Below are 24747 nucleotides of genomic sequence, written 5' to 3' on the forward strand. Positions count from 1 at the left end.
GAATTTAAGAAACAGCACAGAGGATCATAGGGGAAGGAAGGGAAAATTAAATGGGAAGAAATCAGAGAGAGGGAAAAACCATGAAAGACTCTTAACTATAGGAAACAAACTGAGGGTTGCTGGAGGGCAAGTGGATGGAGGCATAGAATGACTGGGTGATGGGCATTAAAGAGAGTACATGGTGTGATGAGCATTGATTGTTGTATGCAACCGATGAATTACTGAACTCTACATCTGAAACTAATGATGCACCAAATATTGGCTAATAGAATTTAAATTTTAAAAAGAAGAAAAAAATGACACTTATTGTGCTAATAAGGCCAAAAATACTATATCTGGGGTGGGGAAACTAAGAGTACAAACTCCATAGAATAAGAAATTTGAATTAAACTTCCCAGAACTTGAAAAAACATACACATCTTTCAGAGTAGTGTATATTTTTGTTTGTTTGTTTTACCTTTCTCTTACTAATGAAATGTAACATATTGATTGATTTGCAAATATTGAACCAACCCTGCATTCCTAGAAAAAAATCCCACTTGATCCTGGTGTATGACCCTCTTCATGTGTTATTGAATTTGGTATGCTATTTTCTTGAGAATTTTTGCATCTCTGTGTGTCAGAGATATTAACCTGTGGTTTTCTTTCTTCTTCTTCTTCTTCTTCTTCTTCTTCTTCTTCTTCTTCTTCTTCTTCTTCTTCTTCTTCTTCTTCTTCTTCTTCTTCGTAGTATCTTTGTTTCGTTTATGTACCAGAATAATGCTGGCCTCATGGAATGGATTTGAAAGTTTTTTTCTTCTATTTTTTTTTCTTTTGGAAGAGTTGGAGAAAAATCGTTATTAACTCTTCTTTAAATGTTTGGTAGAATTCACCTGTAAAGCCAACTGGTCCTGGACTTTTGTTTGTTGGGAGTTTTTTGACTACTGACTCAGTTTCATTGCTAGTAATCAGTCTATTCAAATTTTCTATTTCCTCCGAATTTGGTTTTGGAAGGCTAAATGTTTCAAGGAATTTATCCATTTCTTCTAGGTTATCCAATTTGTTTGCAAATAATATTTCATAATATTCTTTTATAGTCCTTTGTAATTTCTGTGGAGTCAGTTATTTCTCTTCCCCAATTTCTGATTTTATTTATTTGAATCCTCTTTTTGTTCTTGATGAGTCTCCTAAAGGTTTACAAATTTTGTTTATCTTTCCAATGGAGCAGTTCCTGGTTTCATTGATTTTTTTTTTAATTCTCTATTCAATTATTTCTGCTCTAATCTCTATTATTTTCTTTCTTCTTTGGCTTTGGGCTTTATTCATCTTTTTCTAGCTCCTTTTGGCTTTACATTTGTTTTTTTTATTTGATATTTTCTTTGTTTTCTTGAGGTAGGCCTATATTGCTATAAACACCTCTATTAGATCAGCTTTTGCTGCATCCCAAAGATTTTGGACTGTTGTGTTTTCACTCATTTTTCTCCACATATTTTTGGATTTACTCTTTGATTTCTTGATTGGCCTCTTCATTGTTTAGTTGCATGTTATTTAGCTTCCAAGTATTTTTGTTCTTTCTAATTTTTTCTTGTGATTGATTTCTAGTTTCATAATGTTATGGTCAGAAAAGATGTATTTTAATTCATACCAAGGATATGAATTAAATCTTTTTTAATTTATTGAGACTTGTTTATTGCCCAACATGTAATCTATTCTGGAAAATATTCCATGTGCACTTAAAAAGAATATGTATTCTGCCATTTGGGGATGGAATGTTCTGCATACATCTGTTAGATCCATCTGGTCAAATGTGTCATTCAAAGCCATTATTTCCTTCTTGATTTTTTGTCTGAATGACATATTCATTGGCATGTTAAAGTGTTAAAGTCCCTACATTGTTGTATTACTGTCAATTTCTTCCTCTTCATCTGTTAATAATAGCTTCATGTATTTAGGTGCGCCCATGTTGGATACATAGATATTTACAATTGTTAAATCCTACTGTTTGTTCCTTTTATTGCTATGTAGTGTCCTTCTGTGTCTTGCTACAGGTTTTGTTTTAAAGTCTATTTTGTCTGATATAAGTATTGCTACAACCCATTTTTTCCCTTCCATTACCATGATTTTGATCCCTTTACTTTTAATCTGCATGTGTCTTTAGGTCTGAAGTGGGTAGCTAATCTCTTATGGGTAGCATATGGATGGGTTTTGTCTTTTATCCATTCAGTCATCATGTCTTTTGATTGGAGCATTTACTTCATTTACACTTAAAGTAGTCATTGATTGTACTTATTGCCATTTTGTTACCTTTTTATGGCTGTTTTTGTGTTTCTCTCTTCTTTTCTTCTTCCTTTGCTCTCTATCCTTATAGTTTTACGGATTTTTCTAAAGTAATCTCTTGGATTCCTTTCTCTTTATTTTCTGTATATCTATTAAAAGTTTTTGACTTCTGGTTATGATCATCTCAATAGATGCAGAAAAAACATTTAACAAATTATAACATCTATTTGTGATAAAAACCCTCAACAAAGGAGGTTTAGAGGAAATATACCTCAACATAATAAAGATCATAATGTATGAAAAACCCACAGCTAACATTATACCTAATGGTTAAAAACTGCTTTCTCCCTAAGCTCAGGAACAAGACAAGGTACTCTCACCACATTTATTCAATATAGTACTGGAAGACCTAGCTACAGCAATGAGACAAGAAAAAGGAATAAAAGGTATCCAAATTGGTAAGGAAGAAGTAAAACTTTTGCTATTTGCAGATGACATGATACTATATATAGAAAACCCAAATGACTCCACCAAAAAATGACTAGATATGAAATGAATTGTGTAAGGCCACAGGGTAAAAATCAATGTACAGAAATCTATTGTATACACTAATTATACACTAATACACTATACACTAATAATGAAGCAGCAGAAAGAGAAATTAAGAAAGCAATCCCATTTACAGTGGCATCAAAAAGAATAAAATACTGAGAAATAAACTTAGCCAAGAATGTGAAAGTCCTGTACTCTGAAAATTATAAAACATTGATGAAAGAAACTAAAGATGATACAAAGAAATGGAAAGACATTCCATGCTCGTGGATTAGAAGAACAAATATTGTTTAAATGTCTATATTACCTAAAGCAATCTACAGATTTAATACAATCCCTATCAAACAGCATTTTTTATGGAACTAGAGCAAACAATCCTAAAATTTGTTATGGAACCAAAAGAGATCCCAAACAGCCAAAGCAATCTTGAAAAAGAAAAACAAAGCTGGAGGTATCGCAGTTCCAGATTTCAAGTTATATTACAAACAATGGAACAGAACAGAAAGTCCAGACATAACCCCATGATGTTATGGTCAATTAATTTTCAATAAAGGAAACAAAAATATGCAATGGAAAAAATACAATCTCTTCAAGAAATGGTGGTGGGAAAACTGGACAGCAACATGCAAAAGAATGAAACTGGACAACTTTTTTAAACCATACCCCAAAATAAATTCAAATGGATTAGGAACTAAATGTGAGACCTGAACCCATGAAAATCCTAGAAGACCACACAGTGATTTCTCTAACATCAGTCATAACAACATTTTTCTAGATATGTCTCCCAAGACAATGGAAACAAAAGCAAAATAAACTATTGGGACTACATCAAAATTAAAAGCTTATGCACAGCAAATGAAATAATCAGAACAACTAAAAGGCAACATACAGATGGAGGAGGAAAGATAGCAAAAGAGTAGGGGACCAGCATTTTATCTGGTCCCTTGAATTCAGCTAGATATCTATCAAAAAAAAAAGCACAAAATTGGAACGTTTAGAAGTTTGCTCTTATGAGGGACATCCCCGCCTGAAAGGTGCTAAGGTGGCAAAGTCGGGCAGAATACTACATGGGACACTGTGGTCTCGGGATCCCCAGGGTCACAGAAAGAACAGGGGTGTCTGAGTGTGGCAGATTTCCCAAGCATTGGAGTGGGGAAGCTGGCTACAATAGTGAGCCCCAAAGTGGACCCTCAACTAGGTGTTGCCATAAACCAGGAACCGTGGCACCATCGCACAACCACTCTCCAAGCAGAGGCCCAGCAAGAGACAACCACTGGGAGATCCAACTCCTTGCCCTGGGCTGAACAGCGCAGGTGTGAGCACAATCAGGAAAATGCTACCAGAGCAGGGGCCCAGTGAGCCAACGGGGCTGCCCTGAAACACCACTCCCTCTGCTGGGAAGATTAATGCAGGTGTGCACCACAGGAGTCTGGGGAGTTTGACGCACACGAAAGGGATTGAGTGCCTTTCCCTGAGGATGCACTGAGGAGTGGGGGCTGTAATTCTTCAGCTCTGGGGCTGGAGATAAGGGAGCTGCCATTTTTTGCTTTTTTTTTTCTTTTTATCCTCTAAAGCAATGCAAAAGGCTTTCAGGGAACAAAAGCCACATAGAGCAACCTGAAGCAGCTTACAAATGAGCCCTGCCCCCTGGCAAGGGGTGGTGCAACCTCACCCAGGGAAAGACACCTGAGTATAAGTCCAACAGGCCCTTCCCCCAGAAGACCAGCAGGATCCTCAGGCAAATACCAAGTTTATAGATCACTCAGAGCCAAAATATTCCTACACTAGGGGAAAATAGTATATAGAATTAGAGGTTTTTTTCACATGAGAATTTAGTATTTCAGGTTAAAATTTTATTTTTTTAATCTCATTTCAACTAGTTTCTTATTTTATATACTCTTTATTTTTAAGTATTTTTTTAATTTTCATTTTACATTTACATTTTATAGATATATTCTTCATTGATGGCTTCCTTTCACTGTACTCTGTTTTGTCCACCTGTGAGAATATAGTCTCTCTCCCCCTCCCTTTATTTTGCTCTTTGTTTTCGTTTTTTGGTTTCTGATTTTTTCAGATTTGTCTAGTGTGTATTTTGCTTTGGTCGTGGTTGATATTTTTTATTTTGTACTCCCATTCATCTATTCTTCTCTGGGCAAAATGACTACAAGGAAGAATTCACAACAAAAGAAAGGAAAACCAAAGCTGGGGGTATCACGATGTCTGACTTCAAGCTATATTACAAAGCTGTGATCATCAATACAGCATGGTACTGGCACAAAAACAGACACATAGATAAAAGAAACAAAATAGAGAGCCCAGAAATGGACCCTCCACTCTATGGTCAACTAATCTTTGACAAAGCAGGAAAGAATATCCAATGGAAAAGGGACAGTCTCTTCAACAAATGATGTTGGGAAAATTGGACAGCCACATGCAAAAGAATGAAACTGGACCATTTCCTTACACCATGCACAAAAATAGACTCAAAATGAATGAAATACCTGAATGTGAGACAGGAATCCATCAAAATCCTTGAGGAGAACACCAGCAGCAACCATTTTGACCTCAACCACAGCAATTTTTTGGTAGACACAACCTCAAAGACAAGGGAAACAAAAGCAAAATTGACTATTGGGACCTCATCAAGATAAGAAGCTTTTTCACAACCAAGGAAATAGTCAACAAAACCAAAAGACAACTGACAGAATGGGAGAAGATATTTGCAAATGTCTTATTAGATAAAGGGCTAATATCCAAGATCTATGAAAAACTTATCAAACTCAACACCCAAAAAACAAATAACCGAGTCAAGAAATGGGCAGAAGACATGAACAGATATTTCTCCAAAGAAGACACACAAATGGCCAACAGACATATGACAAACTGCTCAACATCACTTGGCATTGGGGAAATACAAATCCAAATGACAATGAGATACCACTTCACACCAGTCAGAATTGCAAAAATTAACAAGAGAGGAAATAACAAATGTTGGTGAGGAGAAAGGGGAACTCTCTTACACTTCTAAGTGGGAATGAAAACTGGTACAGCCACTTTGGAAAACAATATGGAGGTTCCTCAAGAACTTAAAACAGAGCTCCCTTACAACCCAGCAATTTTATTTACCCCAAAGCTACAAATGTAGTGATCTGAAGGGGCAACTGCACCCCGAATGTTTATAGCGACATTGTCCACAATAGCCAAACCGTGGAAGGAACCAAGACATCCATCGACAGATAAATGGATAAAGAAAACATGGTATATACATATACAATGGAATATGACTCAGCCATCAGAAAGGATCAATATTTAGCATATCGATGTGGATGGCACTGGAGGGTATTATGCTGAGCAAAATAAGTCAGTCAGAGAAAAACAATTATTATATGGTTTTACTCATATGAGGAATATAAGGAACAGCACAGAGGATCATAGGGGAAGGGAGGGAAAGTGAATGCGAAGAAACCAGAGAGGAAGAAAACCCATGACAGGTTCCTAACTATTGGAAACCAACTGAGGGTTGCTGGAGGAAAGGTGGGTGGGGAGATGGGGTAACTGTGTGATGGGCATTAAGGAATGCATGTGATGTGATGAACACTGGGTGTTATACACAACTGGTGAATTGTGGAACGCTACATTTGAAACTACTGGTGTACTCTATGTTGGCTAATTCAATTTCAATTTTAAAAAAGTCTATTTGGTCTGATATAAGGATTGCTACTCTGACTTCTTTTGACATCCACTTGCATGATTAATGTTTCTCCATCTCTTAATTTCCATCTGCAGGTGTCCTTAGGTGTGAAATCTTTTATATATATCTACAAACTCTGTCATGCTCTTTTGCTTGGAGCATTTAGTCCATTTTCATTCAAACTAATTATCATTAGACATGTATTTATTGATGTTTTGTTACTTGTTTCATAGTTTTTTGTGTAGTTTTTCTCTGATCCTTTCTTCTCTTGCTCTCTCTCTCATGGTTTGCTCGTTTTCTTTAATGATATTCTTGGATTTCTTTCCCTTTATCTTTTGCATGTGTATTAGTGCTTTGGGTTTGTGGTGACCCCCTGGATTATATATAGCCTTTTCAGTCTATATTAAGTTGAATGCTGTTTAAGTTCAAAGCCACTGTTGACTCCTCCTCATGTGTTAGGGTATATGTTTTCATATTTTACATACTTTTATTTTGTGAATCCCTTAACTGATTTTTACAGAAATACTTATTTTTACTGCTTCCTTGATTCATTATTGTCATACTCTCACTTACGATTTTTTTCCACTCATAGTGTCCCCTTCAATATTTTTTGTAGTTAATTTAGTGGTCATGAACTCTTTTAGTTTGTGTGGCTAAGAAACTCTTTTTCTCCCCTTCTTTTCTGAAGGATAGGCTTGCTGGATAAATTATTCCTTGCTGCAGATTTTTCTCCTTCAGCACTTTGAATATTTAACGCCACTTTCTTCTGTCCTGCATAGTTTCTGCTGAAAACTCAGCTGATAGCTTTATGGGCTTTCCCTTGCATGTTAACTGTCTTCTTTTATCTTGCTGCTTTAAATGTTTTTTCTTTATCACTACCTTTTCCCATTTGGATTACTATGTGTCTTGATGTGGACCTCCTTCGGTTGATTTTGTGGGAGGGGATCTCTATGCCTTATGGATTTGTATAGGTTTCCTTCACCAGATTAGGTTAAGTTTTCAGCTCTTCTTTGGTCAAATAGATTTTCTGCCCCCTTTTCCCCCTTTTCACCTTCTGGGATCCCTCTAATGTGGGTGTTGTTACACTGGATGGAGTCACTGAATTCCCTAAGTCTCTTCTCATTTTTGCATACTTCTTTTTCCTCTCATTTGTTCCGCTTGATTACTTTCCATTACTGTCTTCTAGTTCATTAATTTGTTCCTCTGCTTCGTCCAAACTGCTAATTATTCTATCTAGTATATTCTTAATTTCATTTCTTGTGTTCCACATCTCTGATTATTTCTTTCATATCTCTTAGTTAAGAGTCTCAATGATGTTCCCCCTTCTGATGTCCTCCCTCTTTTCATTTCCCCAGTGAGTATCTTTATAATTGTTATCTTAAATTTTCTGTCAGGCATGTTCCTTGTATCCATTTTGTTTAGGTCTCTTGCTGTGGCTTTGTCCTCTTCTTTCGTTTAGGACATAGTCCTCTGTCTGCTCATTTGGCCTACTTCTCAGAGAATATCTCTCTGTTAGGAAGGTCAGATATATTGCTTGTTCTTGAAAATACGGGGCAGAACATACATTTTTAACTTGGCGATGCTGGTTCTCCCCTGAAGGTAATGCATAGCAACAACAGAGACTGGATCTGGACTGTGTCATTGTGCACAACACATGGGGTGTGGTGTTTTAACAAGATGCGTGCGTGTTCTGTAGGTGATGGGGAGACATATTGTTGTCAAGGATTGTGTGGGTCTTATCAGGGAGGGTATCCACAGCACTGGGACTGAAGCAGGTCTGGTAGGGGTGGCGATGGGCCATGGTTTATGCAAGTTAGTGATTGCTAGATTGTGCTTGGTCTTGCAGGTAGGTGTGTGTTTATAATGAGGGGCCGTAGAGGGAAATGGCACCTGCCAGCTCCTTTGTTCCTGGACAAGTCCCTTAGCAAACTCTGAGTTCAGTAACTCTGTCTCCCTTGTTTAATCCTCAAGCACCTTTCAACCTGCTTCACCCAAGCTTCTCCAGACTGTTTGCTGTGCTTTCTCTTTAAGGACAGATCTCAGCTTCCTATCACCTTCTGTGCTCTCTCAGAGCTGAGACAGCTGATTTTTAAAAGTTCCAAGCTTTAAGTCTCCTGGTTGTATAGACTCACCAATTTCATCCCTTCTGATTTTCAAAGCCATAAGCTATGAGGATGTCTCTACGCTTTAGAGGCTCCCTGGTGTAGTAGTTTGTTTCTGGCCCCTCTGTGACTGTGGTTCCCTCCCTCTGGTGGTCAGAAATATGGGGTTTAGATTCCTACAGAGTCCTTGTCCTTCCTACCATCTTTGATGTGATTTCCTCTCTCCATTTAGTTGTATAGTTTTGTTGGGAAATCTGAAGGTCCATTTCTGGGTGACTCTGGTGTGAGTGTTATCTAGTTGTATCTGTGGGATGAGGTGAGTTTAGGGTCCTTCTACTCTGCCATCTTCCCCACAATTCAGTTTATTTTGTCTCATAAAAATATTACGACTCCAACTTTCTTTTCACTTCCATTTGCATGATAAATGGTTTTGTGTCCCATTACTTCGAATCTGCTTTTATTTTTAGGTCTGAAGTGATTCTCTGGTAGGCAGCCTAGAGATGGGTCTTGCTTCCTCTTTACAGTCTATGTTTTCTGATTGGGATATTTAGTCCTTTTTTGTTAAAGCAATCATTGATAAAGTATTTGAATCTCTCTAGTTTACTTCACAAGGAAAAGTGTGACAGGCTTCGCTCTGAGAAGGAGGTCTGCGTGGAACGCCTCTTTCAACTCACGGCTTGTTTCTGGCTGACGGAAGGCTTCTCAAGGGTGTGTACGGAAGCCTAGGGAAAAAGCGCATACACTTCACTCTCCGGGGGGGAAAAAAGCAAGAACCCAAAAGCATCGGCGAGAAACCGTCTCTCAACGAACACCTTCTTTCATGACGAGACAGAAACATGTTCAACTCTGTGTGTGTGTGTGTGTGTGTGTGTGTGTGTGTGCGCGCGTGCGTGAGTGAATAAGGAAAGTGCCATGTACTCACCTGGGAAAAGCAAGTCTGCGTATACGGCAACTCTCCACTAACATCTTCAGGTATCCTGGAGAGAGAATCATTTCCAAAAGTGCGTGTGGATGCATCATGAAAGGGCCGTACGCTTTACTCGGAGCAACAAGGCTCTGTAGACTGGATCATCCACCTCACGTCTTGTTCCAGGAAGTCCGAAGAGCTTTCCAATATATCCGTTTGGAGGCATAAGGAAGTGGCCTGGACTTAACCCCAAGACACAACCCTTTAGAGAAACAGCCTCACAACTAACCTCTCTCCCCACGCTACAGGCAATTTCAAAACTGCGTGTGAGAGCTTCAGGAAGGTGCCCTGTACCGAACTCCGAGAAACAAGCCCAGCCAGAAGGCAACCTCCCCTAACAACTGGGTTCACGAAGGTAGACGCTGGGTTTGGGACACCGGGGCTACGCCAGGCTGATCCGGCAAGAACGGAGAGGAAACCCTGTGACTTGCAGTCCCTGGGATGGTGCCGGAGACCATGATCCTCGTGAACAACCCACCACACCCCAGGACCATGAGGAGCATCTCCCCGAGGCCGACGCGGAAGCCAGACGTTCCCCCTACGGCTTGCCCTCCACGCAACCCTCAGGGCGCGCCTCCGCACGACCAATGGTTAGGGGGCCTACCCTATCGCGGAGTCTCACCCTTGCGAGAGGCATGGTTCTGGCCCTACTGGGGCCTGCCGACTAAGTCTGTGGCTCGACGGTAAGCGGGGTACGTCCTCCAGGGGCAGGGACGCAAGCAGTGCCACCGGCAGGCACTGCGATGAACACGATGGCAGGATTCTAGCAAAAACCTGGCCCTCGAAAGCACGGTGTGCCCACTTAGTCCCGGAATGTAGCCCGCAACCCTGGCTTTCACACTATCGCTCGACCTCAACTCAGGCGTCTGTCAGGACAGCCATCCACGCTGCCATCCGTTAGGCTCCTACCATCTCCCGGACCCCGTAACCTTAAACCCTAGCCCCGGCTGCGGGACTTACTCTGCCCGGACCCTCGTCCGGAGGGCACAGTGGATCTGGGTCCCCTGACCGAGACCAGACTATGAACAGTCAGGAACCCAGAGGGAAACCATGCCGCTTCCTCCCTGACGATCGAAAAGAGCTGAGCCATCTCAAGGCTGCGTGTGATCGCACAGGGACCGTTCCCTGGACCTAACTCCGAGAAACGCGTCGGGGTACAAGGCAGCTTTCAACGGACGTCTTCTTTCGTGAGCCCAGAAGCGTTTGCATATGTAGGCGTGGAGGCGTCAGGAGAGCGCCGTAGACCGCCCTCTAAGAGGCAACCTCGCTTTTTCGAAACCGTCTTGCACCTGACATCCTTTGCCTTGGAGACGGGAGGCTTTTGAATAGTCGTGGTGGAAGCACAAGGAACGTGCTGTGCCCTGTACTCATCTCTGAGAAACAAGTCCGTGCGCAATGGGTCTTTCAGCCTAGCATAGGGACGGGGTCATGAAGTCAGTAGAGATTGCAAGTGTACGTGTGCAGGCATAAGGAGAGTGCCCTATCCTTAACTCCGTGAAAAGGGCATGAGGGAGGGAGACCGTCTTTCAAGCGAACCCCTCTCCTGAGGATATATCGAAGCAGTTGCAAAAGGGGGTGTGGAAGCACAACGCAAGGGTTCTATAGGAAACTCGGAAAACAAGGTGGTGAAGAATGCAGCTTTCCCTCGCGTCTTGGTTCATGTTTAGGGAAGGGATACCCACTGTGCGTGTGGAAGCCTAGGGAAAGTACCATGGGCTGAAGTGTGAAAAGCAAGACTGCGCAGAACGCAACGTTCAGCGCACATCTTGTTTCACGAAGAGAGAAGTCGTTTTCAATGTGTGTGTGGAAGCCTATCGCCAAGTGCCATATGTACTTACCCCCACGAAAACCGCTGTAGAAAACCCGTCCTTCAACTCACAGCTTTCCTGAGGAAGTTTGTCTAAAGTGCGTGTGGAGGCCCAAGGAAAAGTGTGACAGGCTTCGTTCTGAGAAGGAGGTCTGCGTGGAACGCCTCTTTCAACTCACGACTTGTTCTGGCTTACGGAAGGCTTCTCAAGGGTGTGTACGGAAGCCTAGGGAAAAAGCGCATACAGTTCACTCTCCGGAGGGAAAAAAATTAAGAACCCAAAAGCATCGGCGAGAAACCATCTCTTAACGAACACCTTCTTTCCTGACGAGACAGAAACATGTTCAACTGTGTGTGTGTGTGTGTGCATGTGTGTGTGTGTGCGCGCGTGCGTGAGTGAATAAGGAAAGTGCCATGTACTCACCTGGGAAAAGCAAGTCTGCGTATACGGCAACTCTCCACTAACATCTTCAGGTATCCCAGAGAGAGAATCATTTCCAAAAGTGGGTGTGGAAGCATTATGAAAGTGCCTTACGCTTTACTCGGAGCAACAAGGCTCTGTAGACTGGATCATCCACCTCACGTCTTGTTCCAGGAAGTCCGAAGAGTTTTCCAATGTATCCGTTTGGAGGCATAAGGAAAGTGGCCTGGACTTAACCCCAAGACACAACCCTTTAGAGAAACAGCCTGACAACTAACCTCTCTCCGGCAGCTACAGGTAATTTCAAAACTGCGTGTGAGGGCTTCAGGAAGGTACCCTATACCGAACTCCGAGAAACAAGCCCGGCTAGAAGGCAACCTCCCCTCCCCTTAGAACTTGGTTCAAGAAGGTAGACGCTTTTCCCAAGTGTGGAATCATAAGGAATGTGCTAAGATACCACCCTGTCGTGACACCTGGTTTCTGCGACCATCATTCATCTGAAGGGAGAAGGATTTTTAGAATGTTTTATATTTATGCAAACGGAACTGTCCCATACTGATGGAAGCCCGAGCTTCCCCCTACTGCTAGCCTTCCACTCAGCCCTCAGGATACTCTGGCGCCCCCCTGCCGCCACAGCCTCAGGGGCCCCTGAGGTCTTCAAGCCTGTAAGCTTTGCAAACGCTAAGCCCTGGATGTGGCCCAAGCATGCCCCCCAACACCGGTTGTGAGGCCAAAATTTATTTGGGGCACCTGGGCCCTCCTGGCTATTCAGGCAAGAACAGAGAAGGGAGCCGTTCGACTTGCACGCCCTGGGATGTTTCTGGAGATCATGAATCTAGTCAACGAGCCACACCTCAGGAACACAAGGAGCAATCTCCTGAGTCCAAGCCCGACTCACCCTACTGTTCGCTCTCTGCTCAGCCTTCACGGTGGGACACGGCCCTGCCGTGTACTTGGTCCCAAAAGTCTTGAGGACTATACCCGCAACCCCTAGCCCTGGATGTGGCCCCGACCAGACCCCAGCCCTAGGTGTGAGGCCAAAATGGATTCTGGACACCTGGGCAAAGCCAGGCTAATCAGGGAAGAACAGAGGAAGCCGTGCGAATCGAAACCCCTGGCATTGTGCTGGACACCGTGATTCTGGTGAAAAGCCTCCACTTCAGGAGCACAGGGAGCATCTCTCAGAGGCCAAATCGGAAGCCAGAGGCTCACCCTAATGTTAGCCCTCCACTCGGCTCTCAGGGCACTTCTCCACACCCACATTGACTCGGGGCCGACCGTCTTCCCGGAGTCTCACCCTAACCCTAGGCATGGCTCTGGCCCTCCCTAGGCCCGCCTGCTAAGTCAGAGGCACTACCGGACTGGGGACTCAAGTCCGGCGCCGGACAAGCCCTCCGGGAACACAGAAGCACAAGCCACGCCCCGGGCCGTCCCCACGCTGGAGCCGATAGCAGGATTCTAGCGTAAAACGGGACCCTCGACAACACACAGTGCCTAGTCCCAGAAAGCAGTCCCGAAGCCTGAGCTTCACCTTGTCTTATTGCTCGACCTCCATTCGGGTCTCCCGGCAGGTGTCCACACTGCCATCCTATCGACTCCTACCACCTCCCGGACCGTAACCCTAGCCCTAGCCCTAGCCCTAGCCCTAGCCCTAGCCCTAGCCCTAGCCCTGGCTGTGGAAATAACTGTGCCCGGGCCCTAGTTCTGAGAGCGCAATGGGTCTGGCTCACCTGCCCGATGCCAGCCTAATGGTTCAGGAACACAGGAGGGGACTGTGCCCCGCACAGCCCCCGGCTGGTGCAGGACACCGAGATTCTAGTCCGAGAGCCGAAACCCAGCAACACTAGGGGTAGAGCCCTGAGGCCAAACCCGAAGCCCGGGCCTCACCCTATGGCTAGCCCTCCACTCACCTTTCAGGATAGGACGCTGCCCTGCCATGGAATTGGTCCCTAACATCTTGAGGACTATACCCGTAACCCTTAGCCCTGGATGTGGCCCCGACCAGACCCCAGCCCTAGGTGTGAGGCCAAAATGGATTCCGGACACCTGGGCAATGCCAGGCTAATCGGGGAAGAACGGAGGGAGCCGTGCGAATCGAAACCCCTGGCATAGTGCTGGACACCACGAACACTGGGAGCATCTCCCTGAGGCCAGGTCGGAAGCCAGGGGCTCACCCTAGTGCTTAGCCCTCCCCTCGGCTCTCAGGCCACTTCCCTGCACCCCCATCGAATAGGTGCCTCCCTTCTCCCAGATTCTTACCCTTTACCCTAGGCATGGCTCTGGCCCTACCTCGGCCTGCCTGCTACGCCTGAGACACGACAGGAGTTGGGACTCAAGTCTGGTGCTGGACAAATCCTCCAGGAGCACAGCAGCAAGCCATGCTGTGGGCAGCCACCACGGTGGAGCTGACAGCGGGATTCTAGGGGAAAACCGACCCTCGGCCCCACAATGTGGCTCGTCCCGGAAAGCAATCCTTAGCCCTGAGCCTCACCCTATCACTCGAGCTCAGCTCAGGCCTCAGGGCAAGGTGTCCACACTGCCATCTGAGAGACTCTTAACCATCTCCCCGGACCGTAACCGTAACCCAAGCCCTGGCTGTGGAATTGACTGTGCCGAACCCTGGTCCGGAGAACGCGCGATGGAGTTGGGTCACCTGACCGATGCCAGACTAATCAGCCAGGAACACAGGAGGAGACCGTGCCCCTTGCAGCCTCCAGCTGGTGCTGTCGCCCCATGATTCTAGCCAAAAAGCTGAAACTCAGCAACACTAGGAGCATCCCCCTGAGGCCAAGCCCGAAGCCCGAGCCCCACTCTACGGCTAGCCCTCCCCCCCAGACCTCAGGATAGGCCTCCACCCCGCACTGACTTAGCCCCTAAGGTCTTCAGGAATATAACCCAAACCCTAGGCCAGGATATGGCCCCGACCACACCCCCAATCCTAGGTGAGAGGCTACAATGGATTTGGGACACCTGTCCCATGCCAGCCTAATCAGGCAAGAACAGAGGAGAAACCGTGCGACTTGCAAACCCTGGGATGTGGCTGGAGACTCTGATTCTCGCGAACAAACGACACCCCAGAAACTCAGGGAGCATCTCCCGGAGGCCACCTCGGAAGCCAGGCACTCACCCTAATGTGGGCCCTCTGCTCGGCAATCAGGGCACTTCTGCGAACCGCCGTCTCATCTCAGAGGTGCCTACCATCTCCCCAGGATGCACCCCAGCCCTAGGCATGACTCGGGCCCTGCTGGAGACCGCCTGCTAAACCTGAGGCATTATGGGATTTGGGGACACAACCCTGGCGCAGGACAAGTCCTCCAAGAACACAGAAGCTAGCCATGCCACAGGCAACCACCATGATGGGGCTGATAGCAAGATTCTAGCGAAAACCTGACCCTCACAAACACAGTGTGTCTAGGCCTGGAAAACAACCCCTAACCCTGACTTCCGCACTGTCGCTCCACCTCAACTCGGGCCTCAGGACAGGTGTCCACGCTGCCACCCTGTAGACTCTTATGATCTCCCGGACCATCACCCTAACCCTTCCCCTGGCATTCAGGCAGTTTTTCATTCAGGCAGCTCTGCAGCTTCACTAGTTTTGGGCACTGGGAATACTATCCTAAGTGCAGCCTCCCTTCACTCATCACTGAGATGGGGAAGAAACACCAGCTCACATGTGAAGCTATCATGAGGAGAGGTTTGCCAAGTACTGAGAGCTCAGGGCTCAGTACAGGGCCTCTGCTCCCAAATGTCAAAATTCTGGTCCCTCCTCAACAATCCTCAGGCTCACCCACCTCCAGATAGTTCCCTATTGCAATGTCCAGCAACACCAGGTCAGTGAGGAAAGTGCCAAGGAAGGGACGAACCCTGTGTCATGGGGGTGGGGGTAGGATGAGTTCACAGCGACTCTCCCCTGAAAATGTTTCAGCCTCCTGGCCCACCCCAGGTTCCCACGTGGAACACATAGTACTCTTAGCAGCCTCCCCTCACCCTCCAAGAACATCAGACTCCTCTTAGTCACTGCCAAGGCCTGCTTTTAGAAAATCACACCATTATGTAGCCCTGAGCCCCTCCCCATCCACAAGTCCATTCTCTATCATGCTTTATGGACCCTCATCCTGATCACTTTGAAATAATTTTAGAAGCTGTCGCAACAGGAGGTGGAGATGAAGTCGGAAGGTCCCACCTGTCTTGATTTAGAGGCTTCCAGTTGTCAGGGAGGAGCCCCTCTCTTTTGACTTTGGAGGCCCTGTACCTTAGGACCTGTACCTCAGGACGTCTTCTTCAGCCTCTTCTGGGCTCTCTGGTGGTCCATCACCAGGGTGGCAAATTTAGATGGCTGTTCCTGCAGGGCCAGAGGCAAGTTCCTTGAGACCATAATACCCTCATCCCATCTCCCCCCACCGTCTTTGACTTTAGATTTTATAAAAGGAATTGATAAGAAGTTGGTTGAAAAAAGAAAAGAGGATTTAAAAAACAAAAGGAGAGAATGTGGTCAGGCAGGAGACTGGAACAAAGCCATACACTAGAGATTTAGGGTATATTTTGGTCTGTTAGAAAAAACTGTATCCCAAAATTTTAGAGAGAAAACTTGTACATATTACCAAAAATAAGATTAACTATTATGAAGGGATAGAATATGACTCTATAAATGAAAACTAAAAAAGATTTTTTTAAAACAGGTATTGATAAGATGTTGGTTGAAAAAGGGAAAAAGAAAACTGCAAAAAAAAAAAGAAAGAAAGTAAAAAAAATTAACTTGAAAGACTAAAGAATCAAGGGGGAAAAAGCCATGCATTCTATATGCAGTATTCCCCTAGCGCTGGAGTTCTGCCATTTTCATTGATCAGTAAACTTTGTCTTGGCTGGCTGTTCTTGCTGATCTTCTGGGGGAGGGGCCTGTTGCTGTGGTTTCCAAATGTCTTTGCCGGAGGCGGAATTGCCCCGCCCTGCCTGGTCCAGGGTAAGTAATCTGCTCGGGTTTGCTCCCGGGAGCTTTTGTTCCCTGCAAGCTTTCCCTACAGCTTTGGAGGACAAGAGTGAAAATGGCGGCCTCCCGATCTCTGCCCCAGAGGACCCGAGAACTCGGGGCCCGACTCCTCAGTGAGCCGCCAGAGAAAAGCAGTCGGTCACTCCCATATCCCCAGTCTCTGGCCGCACTCCGTGCTCACCCGGCCTGTGACCAAGCGTTTCTATCTCTGGCACCCGACCCCATGGGGTCTCCAAGCTCAGCAGATCCCTGTGGTGCGCTCCCTCACCGCTCCTCCCAGGGGAGAAAGAGGAGTCTCCCCGTATCTGCCACTTGTTGGGTCCCTGCTGGAGGAGCAGTGGACCGACTGTGCATGGATCAGGGTTTATGGCAACCCCGAGCTGAGAGCCCACTCCTTGGCTCCATCTCCGCAGCCACCTTCCCCGCTCCAATACCTGGGAGCTCTGCCGCACTCAGGCACCCCCGGTCTTTCTGTGACCCCGAGGGTCCTGAGACCACATTGTCCCAGCGAGTGTTCCACGCCCCGCTTAACCACTGGAGCAACGTCCCTCAGCAGAGCCTAAAATTTGTTCTGCTCCCTCAGCAGAGCCTAAAATGACTTCTAAAATTTCCGATTTTATGCTCTGCTGCTCTATCACTCGCCAGTAGCGGCTGACGGAAGTCCCCTCCCCCGCCGTCTATCTTCCCAAATATCCCCTCGGATTCACTTCTCCACATGTCCTACCTTCCAGAAAGTGGTCGCTTTTCTGTTCAGAGAGTTGCTGCTATTCTTTTCTTCCATCTCCTGTTGAATTCGTAGGTATTCAGAATAGTTTGATTCCTACATAGCTGAATTCCTGGGTACAGATGAAATTTAGGTCTCTTGCTCCTCCACCATCTTGCTCCCCCCCATCATGTTTTTACTTGGTCTTACAGTCCACCATAATGGTCCAAATATGGGTGAATCCATTCATACCATGGAGGCCATGAAGATGTCATATCTAACAAACTATGGACATGGGTGCTTATCATGTGTAGAGTGACTGTCTGACCCTCTGACTAGAACTGAGACCCAGATATTGTATCTATATTATTCATTGAATTATCTTAGTGATTATAAAGTGCCTGCATTACTATGCTTAATAGATATTACCGAATAAATGAATCCCAACCAGTACTTTCCAAATACTGAGCGGACCTTGGGCTGCTCTGCCTGCCCCCAGTGACCCCTAATCTTCTCACGTGAGGGACAAGTACCAGGACCAGCTAGATGGAATCTCAGAAGTCCTTTGCAAACAGAAAAACTGCCTGCTTTCCATCTGCTTTTTAAGCCAGGAGGGTTGAGGTTGAGAGCTTCTTCACTTGAGAAAGAGAACTATTGAACATAAAGATGCCCAGCATGTCCAGCAGCCCTTTCCACAGAGCCAGGTACCAGATAATCCCATGCCATGTTTTCTCCCATGATTTCCTACAGTAACCCTATGAAGTTCATCTTCTTACAACCCCACTTTTCAGAAGAGGAAAGTGAAGCTCAGAGAGGTACAGTGACATTCCCAAGACATACAACTAGAAGATGGGAGCCTCACCCCTGCACTTTGCATGGGGTGGGCACTCACCTATTGAACTGCTGACCCAGGACCTGTTGGGCTGTGGTGAACACCTGGTATATGCAGGAAATGGTTGTGATGTTTGAGATGTTTCTATCCTGGAAGGATGGTACCAGGGTCTGTATGAAATTCTCCATTGTGCCTTCCTTGAGTGTCAGCATCTTGTAGAAGCCTCTTCCAGAGACAGTGTTGATTCCCTTTTCATACCATGTAGACAAGGGGGGGCAATGTAGTCAGCTTCAACACCATGAGCCACCAGAAAGATCAGGATCCGTTGCTCAGACCAGAGACTCCCATCCCCTAGGGAACTTGTGCAAGAAAAAGGACTTGACTACCCACACAGAAAAAGGTTCTAGGCTTAAAAGTACAACTGGTTTTTGGGGTGAAATGATAAACCATTGGTAAGTTCAATGCATTCTGTTAGCTGAGCAACAATTGTATTTCTATTAATAGCCTTTCTCTATTAATAACCTCTATTAATATTCCTAACTCATAGCCTTTATTAAGAGCAGTATGCCATTGAGTCATCAGTAAACATCCCCACTGTAGATAGGAGAAAACAGAGGGTTAGAATCTCAAATGCTGCTCAAGATCATGTACATTGGGCCTGAGAACTTTCCAAAGCATGGGCTGCATGGCAATTCTCCTAAGCTGATGAGGCTTGGTTTGTTCCTGAAATGGGGAGAAAGGTTCAGGGGGAAACCACCTGCTTCAGCAGGCCCTGGGGGAGCCAGTTGTTTCTAGTCTGGGTTCTGGACTTGCCTTGACCATCTCTGGGCCCTGAGATAAACATGAATCTGTCCATTCTCACCCCAGACAAGCACTTGATATTTTTGGTGGCCTGATGCATCTTCTGCTTGTCGAGGGAGATGGAGTAGCTGAACCCTTGGAGCAGCTCATCAAAGATTTCCTGGGTGGAATTCTGAAAGGACGGAGCCAGCTACCTGGGCCAGAAGGCATCAGAGACCTTCCACCTGATCTGTGGTTCTACGTTATGGCAGATCTAGCAATTAAAACAGTCTATTAAGACAGTTAAGGTTTTTCTTGCAGCACTGCTGAAATGGCAAAAGAATTGAATCATGTCAAGTTCCAACAGCCTTGAAAGGCTGAATCACTGTGACAGACAACCTCCTGTATGGAGTATTATGAAGACATATAAGGACACAGCTTGCGACCTGGTGAACCTACAACGAGATGATCTGACCTACAATGTTCTTTTTTTTTTTTAAAGATTTTATTTATTTATTTGACAGAGAGAGAGAGAGCACAAGTAGGCAGAAAGACAAGCAGAGAGGCAGGCAGAGGGAGAGGGAGAAGCAGGCTCTCTGCTGAGCAGGGAGCCCGATGCGGGGCTCAATTCCAGGACCCCGGGATCATGACCTGAGCCGAAGGTAGCCGCTTAACCAGCTGAGCCACCCAGGAGCCCCTGACCTACAATGTTCTGAGAGATGACAAATTACAGAGAAACATATAGAATGGCTTCACTCCACCCTTCCTTTTGTGTTAAATCACCCTATTTAGTGTGATGATTTATAAGGGCTTGAAGAAGTTCTGCAAGGACAGTAGAGCTGGGTTCTACACAGGATATCTGGGGTGAGTAGGTAAAATAATAAAAACAGTATAAAATGCAAAGATACTCATGGCTTTGTGAAAAGTAAAAAACAAAAAATAAAAGAACATAAAAAACAAGCCCCCCTAAAAAAACATTAAATATGTTCTCTACTATTCCAACACACGTGAAGAATGTCTTCCTAACTTATCATGTAGTTGGTGGTGGAGGTGTGAAGGTTCAGATTACTTTGTGGTTGGGACACTCATATGGAAACACTATGGGAGGGCCCCAGGTTTGTCCCCATATTTGTGTGGGAGCCCTAAGTGTGGAGAACCCTCTTCCCATTCTCACCTCAGAGCAGCACTGATCTTTGGCAAACTGGTGCACCTGACACTTGTCTAGGGCGTTGGAGTAGTTGAAGCCAAAGACCAGCTCCTCAAAGATCTCCTGGGTGCAGCTCTGCAAATACAGTGCCCCATATATACAAGGCCAATAGGCATTAGGGTCCTCCCTGGACATTGCCACAAGGAAACCCCACCCCCCCATTAGAAGTTGTATTCTCCAATTCAGCCTAAGTGGGGCAGCTGAAAAGACATCCAGCAAGGAGGAAGCCAGATGAAACTCTAGGGCTCATTTGAAGTTGACCTTCGTCCCCAGCACTCATCTTCTCATCCTGCCTCCTATGACCTGGTGTATGAACATGAAAGATGTGCCAGGCTTCCACACCTGGCAGCTTGCTTCTACCCAGGAAGGACATGTCCCTCATCCTCTGTCCCCTCCTGTATGCACACACACACACCATGAGAGGCAAGAGGTGTGGGCCTGCTGAGGTGGGATCACAGTTTTGGTGTGCTCTCCAGTGGGGTGCCCTGAACTGCCTTGTGTTACCTGTTGGTGTCTCCCGCCACTTGACCAGAATCTTTGGAGAAGTGGACTGAGCCGATGTGTACAGTGACATAAAAATCTCTCACTCTGGACTTTCTTCAGGCCAGAGCCTCTGAAGGTAGGAATACAGCAGTAGAACATCTTGTTCTTTTGAACATCTCTGGTGAAGTGATCTGGAAAACAGGCTGTCTCTAGAATGTGGGTGCAACGAGAGTTCTAAGTTCAGTTGGAGTGTATCACCAACGACGTGAGGTCACTTTTTCAAGATTCCAGCACCTAGGCTCCTTTGTTCATTTAGACCTATCCAGAGCCCCTTCTTGACAGTTGACTTCTTACCTTCTCCCCCATGTCATCTCCTTAACTGTAAAAAATGAGCCAAAAGTGCCAAAGCCACAACTCTATGGAAATGTAACTAAAGTCCTAACTTCGAGGAGACACAGATGAATTCAGACCTTTGTTTTCCCAGCTCTTTGTCCTAACTCATTTTGTCTCTCACGTATTCTCGTTTGCCAACCTGAATAGTGGAGATCAGGTTAGAATCTACTTCCTAGGGACATCATCAGTGTATGTGGGTAATATTTATAACGTGTGGGATGGTATCATGTGTATCTGAGGCACAAATTTAAGGATGGAAGAATTACAAGAAAGGGTGGGACTTGAGGCTTAGGTTCCAGCAGTGTAATATTGGAACAGTCACTTTCCCTTTTGGCTTCATTTGATTTTTTTATTATATTATGTTAGTCACCATATAGCATATCATTAGTTTTTGATGTAGTGTTCCATGATTCATTATTTGTGTATAACACCCAGTGCTCATTGAAACATGTGCCCTCCCTAATACCCATCACAGGGCTACCCCCCCCCACCCCCCTTCTCTCTGAAACCCTCAAATTATTTCCGGAGTCCATAGTCTCTCATGGTTTGTCTCCCCCTCTGATTCCCCCCCCTTCAATTTTCCCTTCCTTCCTTTAATGTCCTCTGTGCTATCCCTTATGTTTCACATATGAATGAAACCATATGATAATTGACTTTTGCCTGCTTGACTTATTTCACTTAGCATAATCCCTTCCAGTCCCATCCATGTTAATGATCTTTCCTGATGGCTAATATTCCATTGTATATATAAACCACATCTTCTTTATCCATTCATCTGTTGTAAGGCAACTTGGCTCCTTCCACAGTTTGGCTATTGTGGACATTGCTGCTATGAACATTGGGGTGCATGTGCCCCTTCTTTTCACTACATCTGTATCTTTGGGGCAAATACCTAGTAGTGCAATTGCTGGGTCATAGGGTAGCTCTATTCTTAACTTTTTGAGGAACCTCCATACTGTTTTCCAAAATGGCTGTACCAACTTGCATTCCTCTCCAACATTTGTTGTTTCCTGCCTCGTTAATTATGGCCATTTTAAATGGTGTAAGGTGGTATCTCGATGTGGTTTTGATTTGAATTTCCCTGATGGCTAATAAAGTTGAACATTTTGCTTATATCCATATCAATTAGCTCTGTGGCAGAGAACATTGCCTCTGGTTCCTTCCTTTGTTGTGACTTCCTCTTTCTAGTCATTCTGCCCAAGGAAGAATAGGTGAGTGAATTAACAGAGTCCAAAATATCAACCATGACCCAAGCAAAATGCAGCCTAGAAAAAATCTGAAGTTGTTGGGAGCCATCACCGAAAAGCAAACAAAGCCAATAGGGAACAAAACAGTAAAAAATGGTTGGGGGGGAGGGAAGAGAGACTATAATCTCACAGGGTGGACAAAGCAGGATGATCTACTTGTACCTAATTGAATTTAGGTCTCTGTGTTAGAAGACCCTACATCCAAAAAATGCAAAGAAAACAGTTTATATATATATATAAAATTGAATAGAATGAAAAAAGGACTAGATGAGGCATAAATCTATAAAACGTAGATGTGAAAAAAGGTTAAGAAGTGACTTAAAAACATAAATTTGTAAAATAAGAATCTAGTTGCAATGGGAAAGAGGTTTAAAAAATGTAAAATTTTAGACTGAAGGAAAACAAGAGCCCCTAATGTCATTGCTCCCAGGTCACAGCTGGGTGCCACCCATCTGCCCTTTCTGGGGCTACCACCACCCCAAGAGCTGTTGCACAGTCATGGGCACAGCTCTTTCATTTCTCCCAAGGGATGTTAAATGGCCCAAACATTCCAGTCCTCTTCAGGGTGCTCAGGCAAAGTGCTGTCTCTCTACCAGCCCAGCTTGTGGTTTATGGCAACCAGAGCTGAGAGTCCCTTCTGGGCTCACTGACTTTAACCAGTTTCCCCACTCCACTGCTTGGGCACTGTATCAGATTAGACACCCCTGTTCTTTCCGTGTCTCCTGGGATTCTGAGTCCACAATGACCCACCTAGAATTCTGCCCTTTTCATCCCCTGTGCCGCTTTCAGAAAGGGATGTCTCTCAGTGGAGCAGATTTCTAAGGGTTCCAGTTTTGCAGTCTGGCATTATATGACTTTCCAGTAGCCAGCTGATGGAGGCTCCCTCTCCCCTCCTTTTAGCCTCCAATATTTCCCCAGAGATTCTTGATTCAGCACCTCCTATTTTGCAAAAAACACTCATTTTTCTGCTTTTAGAGTCCAGATATGTTTTCTTACATCAAGGCTGAATTCATGTGTTCAGAAAGGTTTGATAGATACCAGCTAAATTCAAGGGACCAGATAAAATGAGGTTCCCTATTCTGCCACCATCTTGCCTTCCCTCCCAACCTATGTTTCTGCTTTTGTACATTAAGGACCTGTTGTTCTGAGCTGCTCCCAGGATTTTCTGTTTGTCTCTGAATTTGCAAGCTTCACTAATATGTTGGGGTGTTGACTTATATTTTATTGATTTTGAGGGAGGTTCTCTGTGCCTCTTGTACTTGAATGCCTGTTTCCTTTCCCAGATTAGGGAAGTTCTAAGCTATAATTTGCTCAAATAAACCTTCTACCCCTCTCTCTTTCCCGATCTTCTGGGACCCTTAATATTCTGATATTATTGTGCTTTATGGTATCAGTGATTTCTTGAAGTCTCCCCTCATGATCCAGTGGTTGTTTTTCTTTTTCTTTTTCTCAGCTTCCTTATTTTCCATCATTTTGTTTCCTATATCACTGACTCTCTCATCTGCCTCTTTTATCCTAGCATATAGGGCCTCCACTTTTTTACTGCATCTCAATAATAGCAGCTTTAATACTGACCTGATTAAATTTTAGTTATTTTATTTCTACAGCTTTTTTCAAGTCCAGCTAGTATCTTTATAATAGTTTTGAATTCTACTTCTAACATCTTACTTATATCCATATTGATTATATGCTTGACAGAGTACTACCTCCTGTTCTTTCTTTGGCTGTGAATTTCTCCTAGTCATTGTGTCCAGAAAAGAAAGGAAGAAAGAAAAAGAATAAAAGGAATAACAGCAATGATAACAACAACAACTTCAGGACATAATTCTGGTACATGTTGTGTACACTCTGTTGTGTTTCAGCTGCTCTTTCCCACTTACCCTTAATCTACAGAGTTCCTCCTTGCTTGTATGGGGAGTGTTTGGGCCTTAAGTAGGTATATTTTGATTTGTGGAGTTAAGCCAGAAGCTAATGTTTTGGATCTTTCTTTAATCAGTTGATTTGGTAGATGCCAGGGCCTATATGGTCTTCTGAGGGAAAGTCCTCCTGGGTTGGCTCACAAGCTGACTTTTCCTTGTAAAGATGCTCCTGCTAGGTCGGGGGGTGGGTGGGGGGGTGGGGGGGTTTAGTGTAGGGGACTCCAGCCTCCACTGGAGGCGCTGCATCTCTCTGGAGTCAGACTGTGGTGGTAGGCAGGAGGAGGCTGGGGAGGTGGAGGAGGTAGAATATGGTGTCACCTTGCCCTCTTGTCCCTGGGGAACAGAACTCCTGGGAGCTGCTGTTCAGGAGGCCCCCTTAGAAAAGGAAGCAATCTCCTGT

General features: G+C 44.9%; 1 long non-coding RNA gene across 5 annotated transcripts in view; it reads right to left on the reverse strand.

The window, feature by feature from the left end:
* LOC114204117 (uncharacterized) overlaps positions 1-21509 on the reverse strand; it is a 35297-nt gene extending 13788 nt beyond the window's left edge. For 2 of the 5 annotated variants that reach the window (XR_015768810.1, XR_015768807.1), the window contains exons 1-6: positions 20810-21509; positions 18379-18677; positions 15980-16138; positions 11407-12022; positions 9524-9750; positions 5310-5404 (exon numbers count right to left, since the gene is read on the reverse strand). This is a non-coding gene — a long non-coding RNA (uncharacterized LOC114204117). Of the gene's footprint in view, positions 1-5309; positions 5405-9523; positions 9751-11406; positions 12023-15979; positions 16139-17507; positions 18678-20809 lie in introns of all 5 variants that reach the window. The other 3 variants (XR_015768809.1, XR_015768811.1, XR_015768808.1) reach the window with 3 other exon arrangements.
* Positions 21510-24747: the final 3238 nt, after the last annotated feature.

The sequence above is a fragment of the Eumetopias jubatus genome, unplaced genomic scaffold (genome assembly GCF_037043125.1).
Source record: "Eumetopias jubatus isolate StellerSeaLion01/CBP00866 unplaced genomic scaffold, mEumJub1_p1.0 scaffold_8, whole genome shotgun sequence".
Taxonomy (NCBI): domain Eukaryota; kingdom Metazoa; phylum Chordata; class Mammalia; order Carnivora; family Otariidae; genus Eumetopias; species Eumetopias jubatus.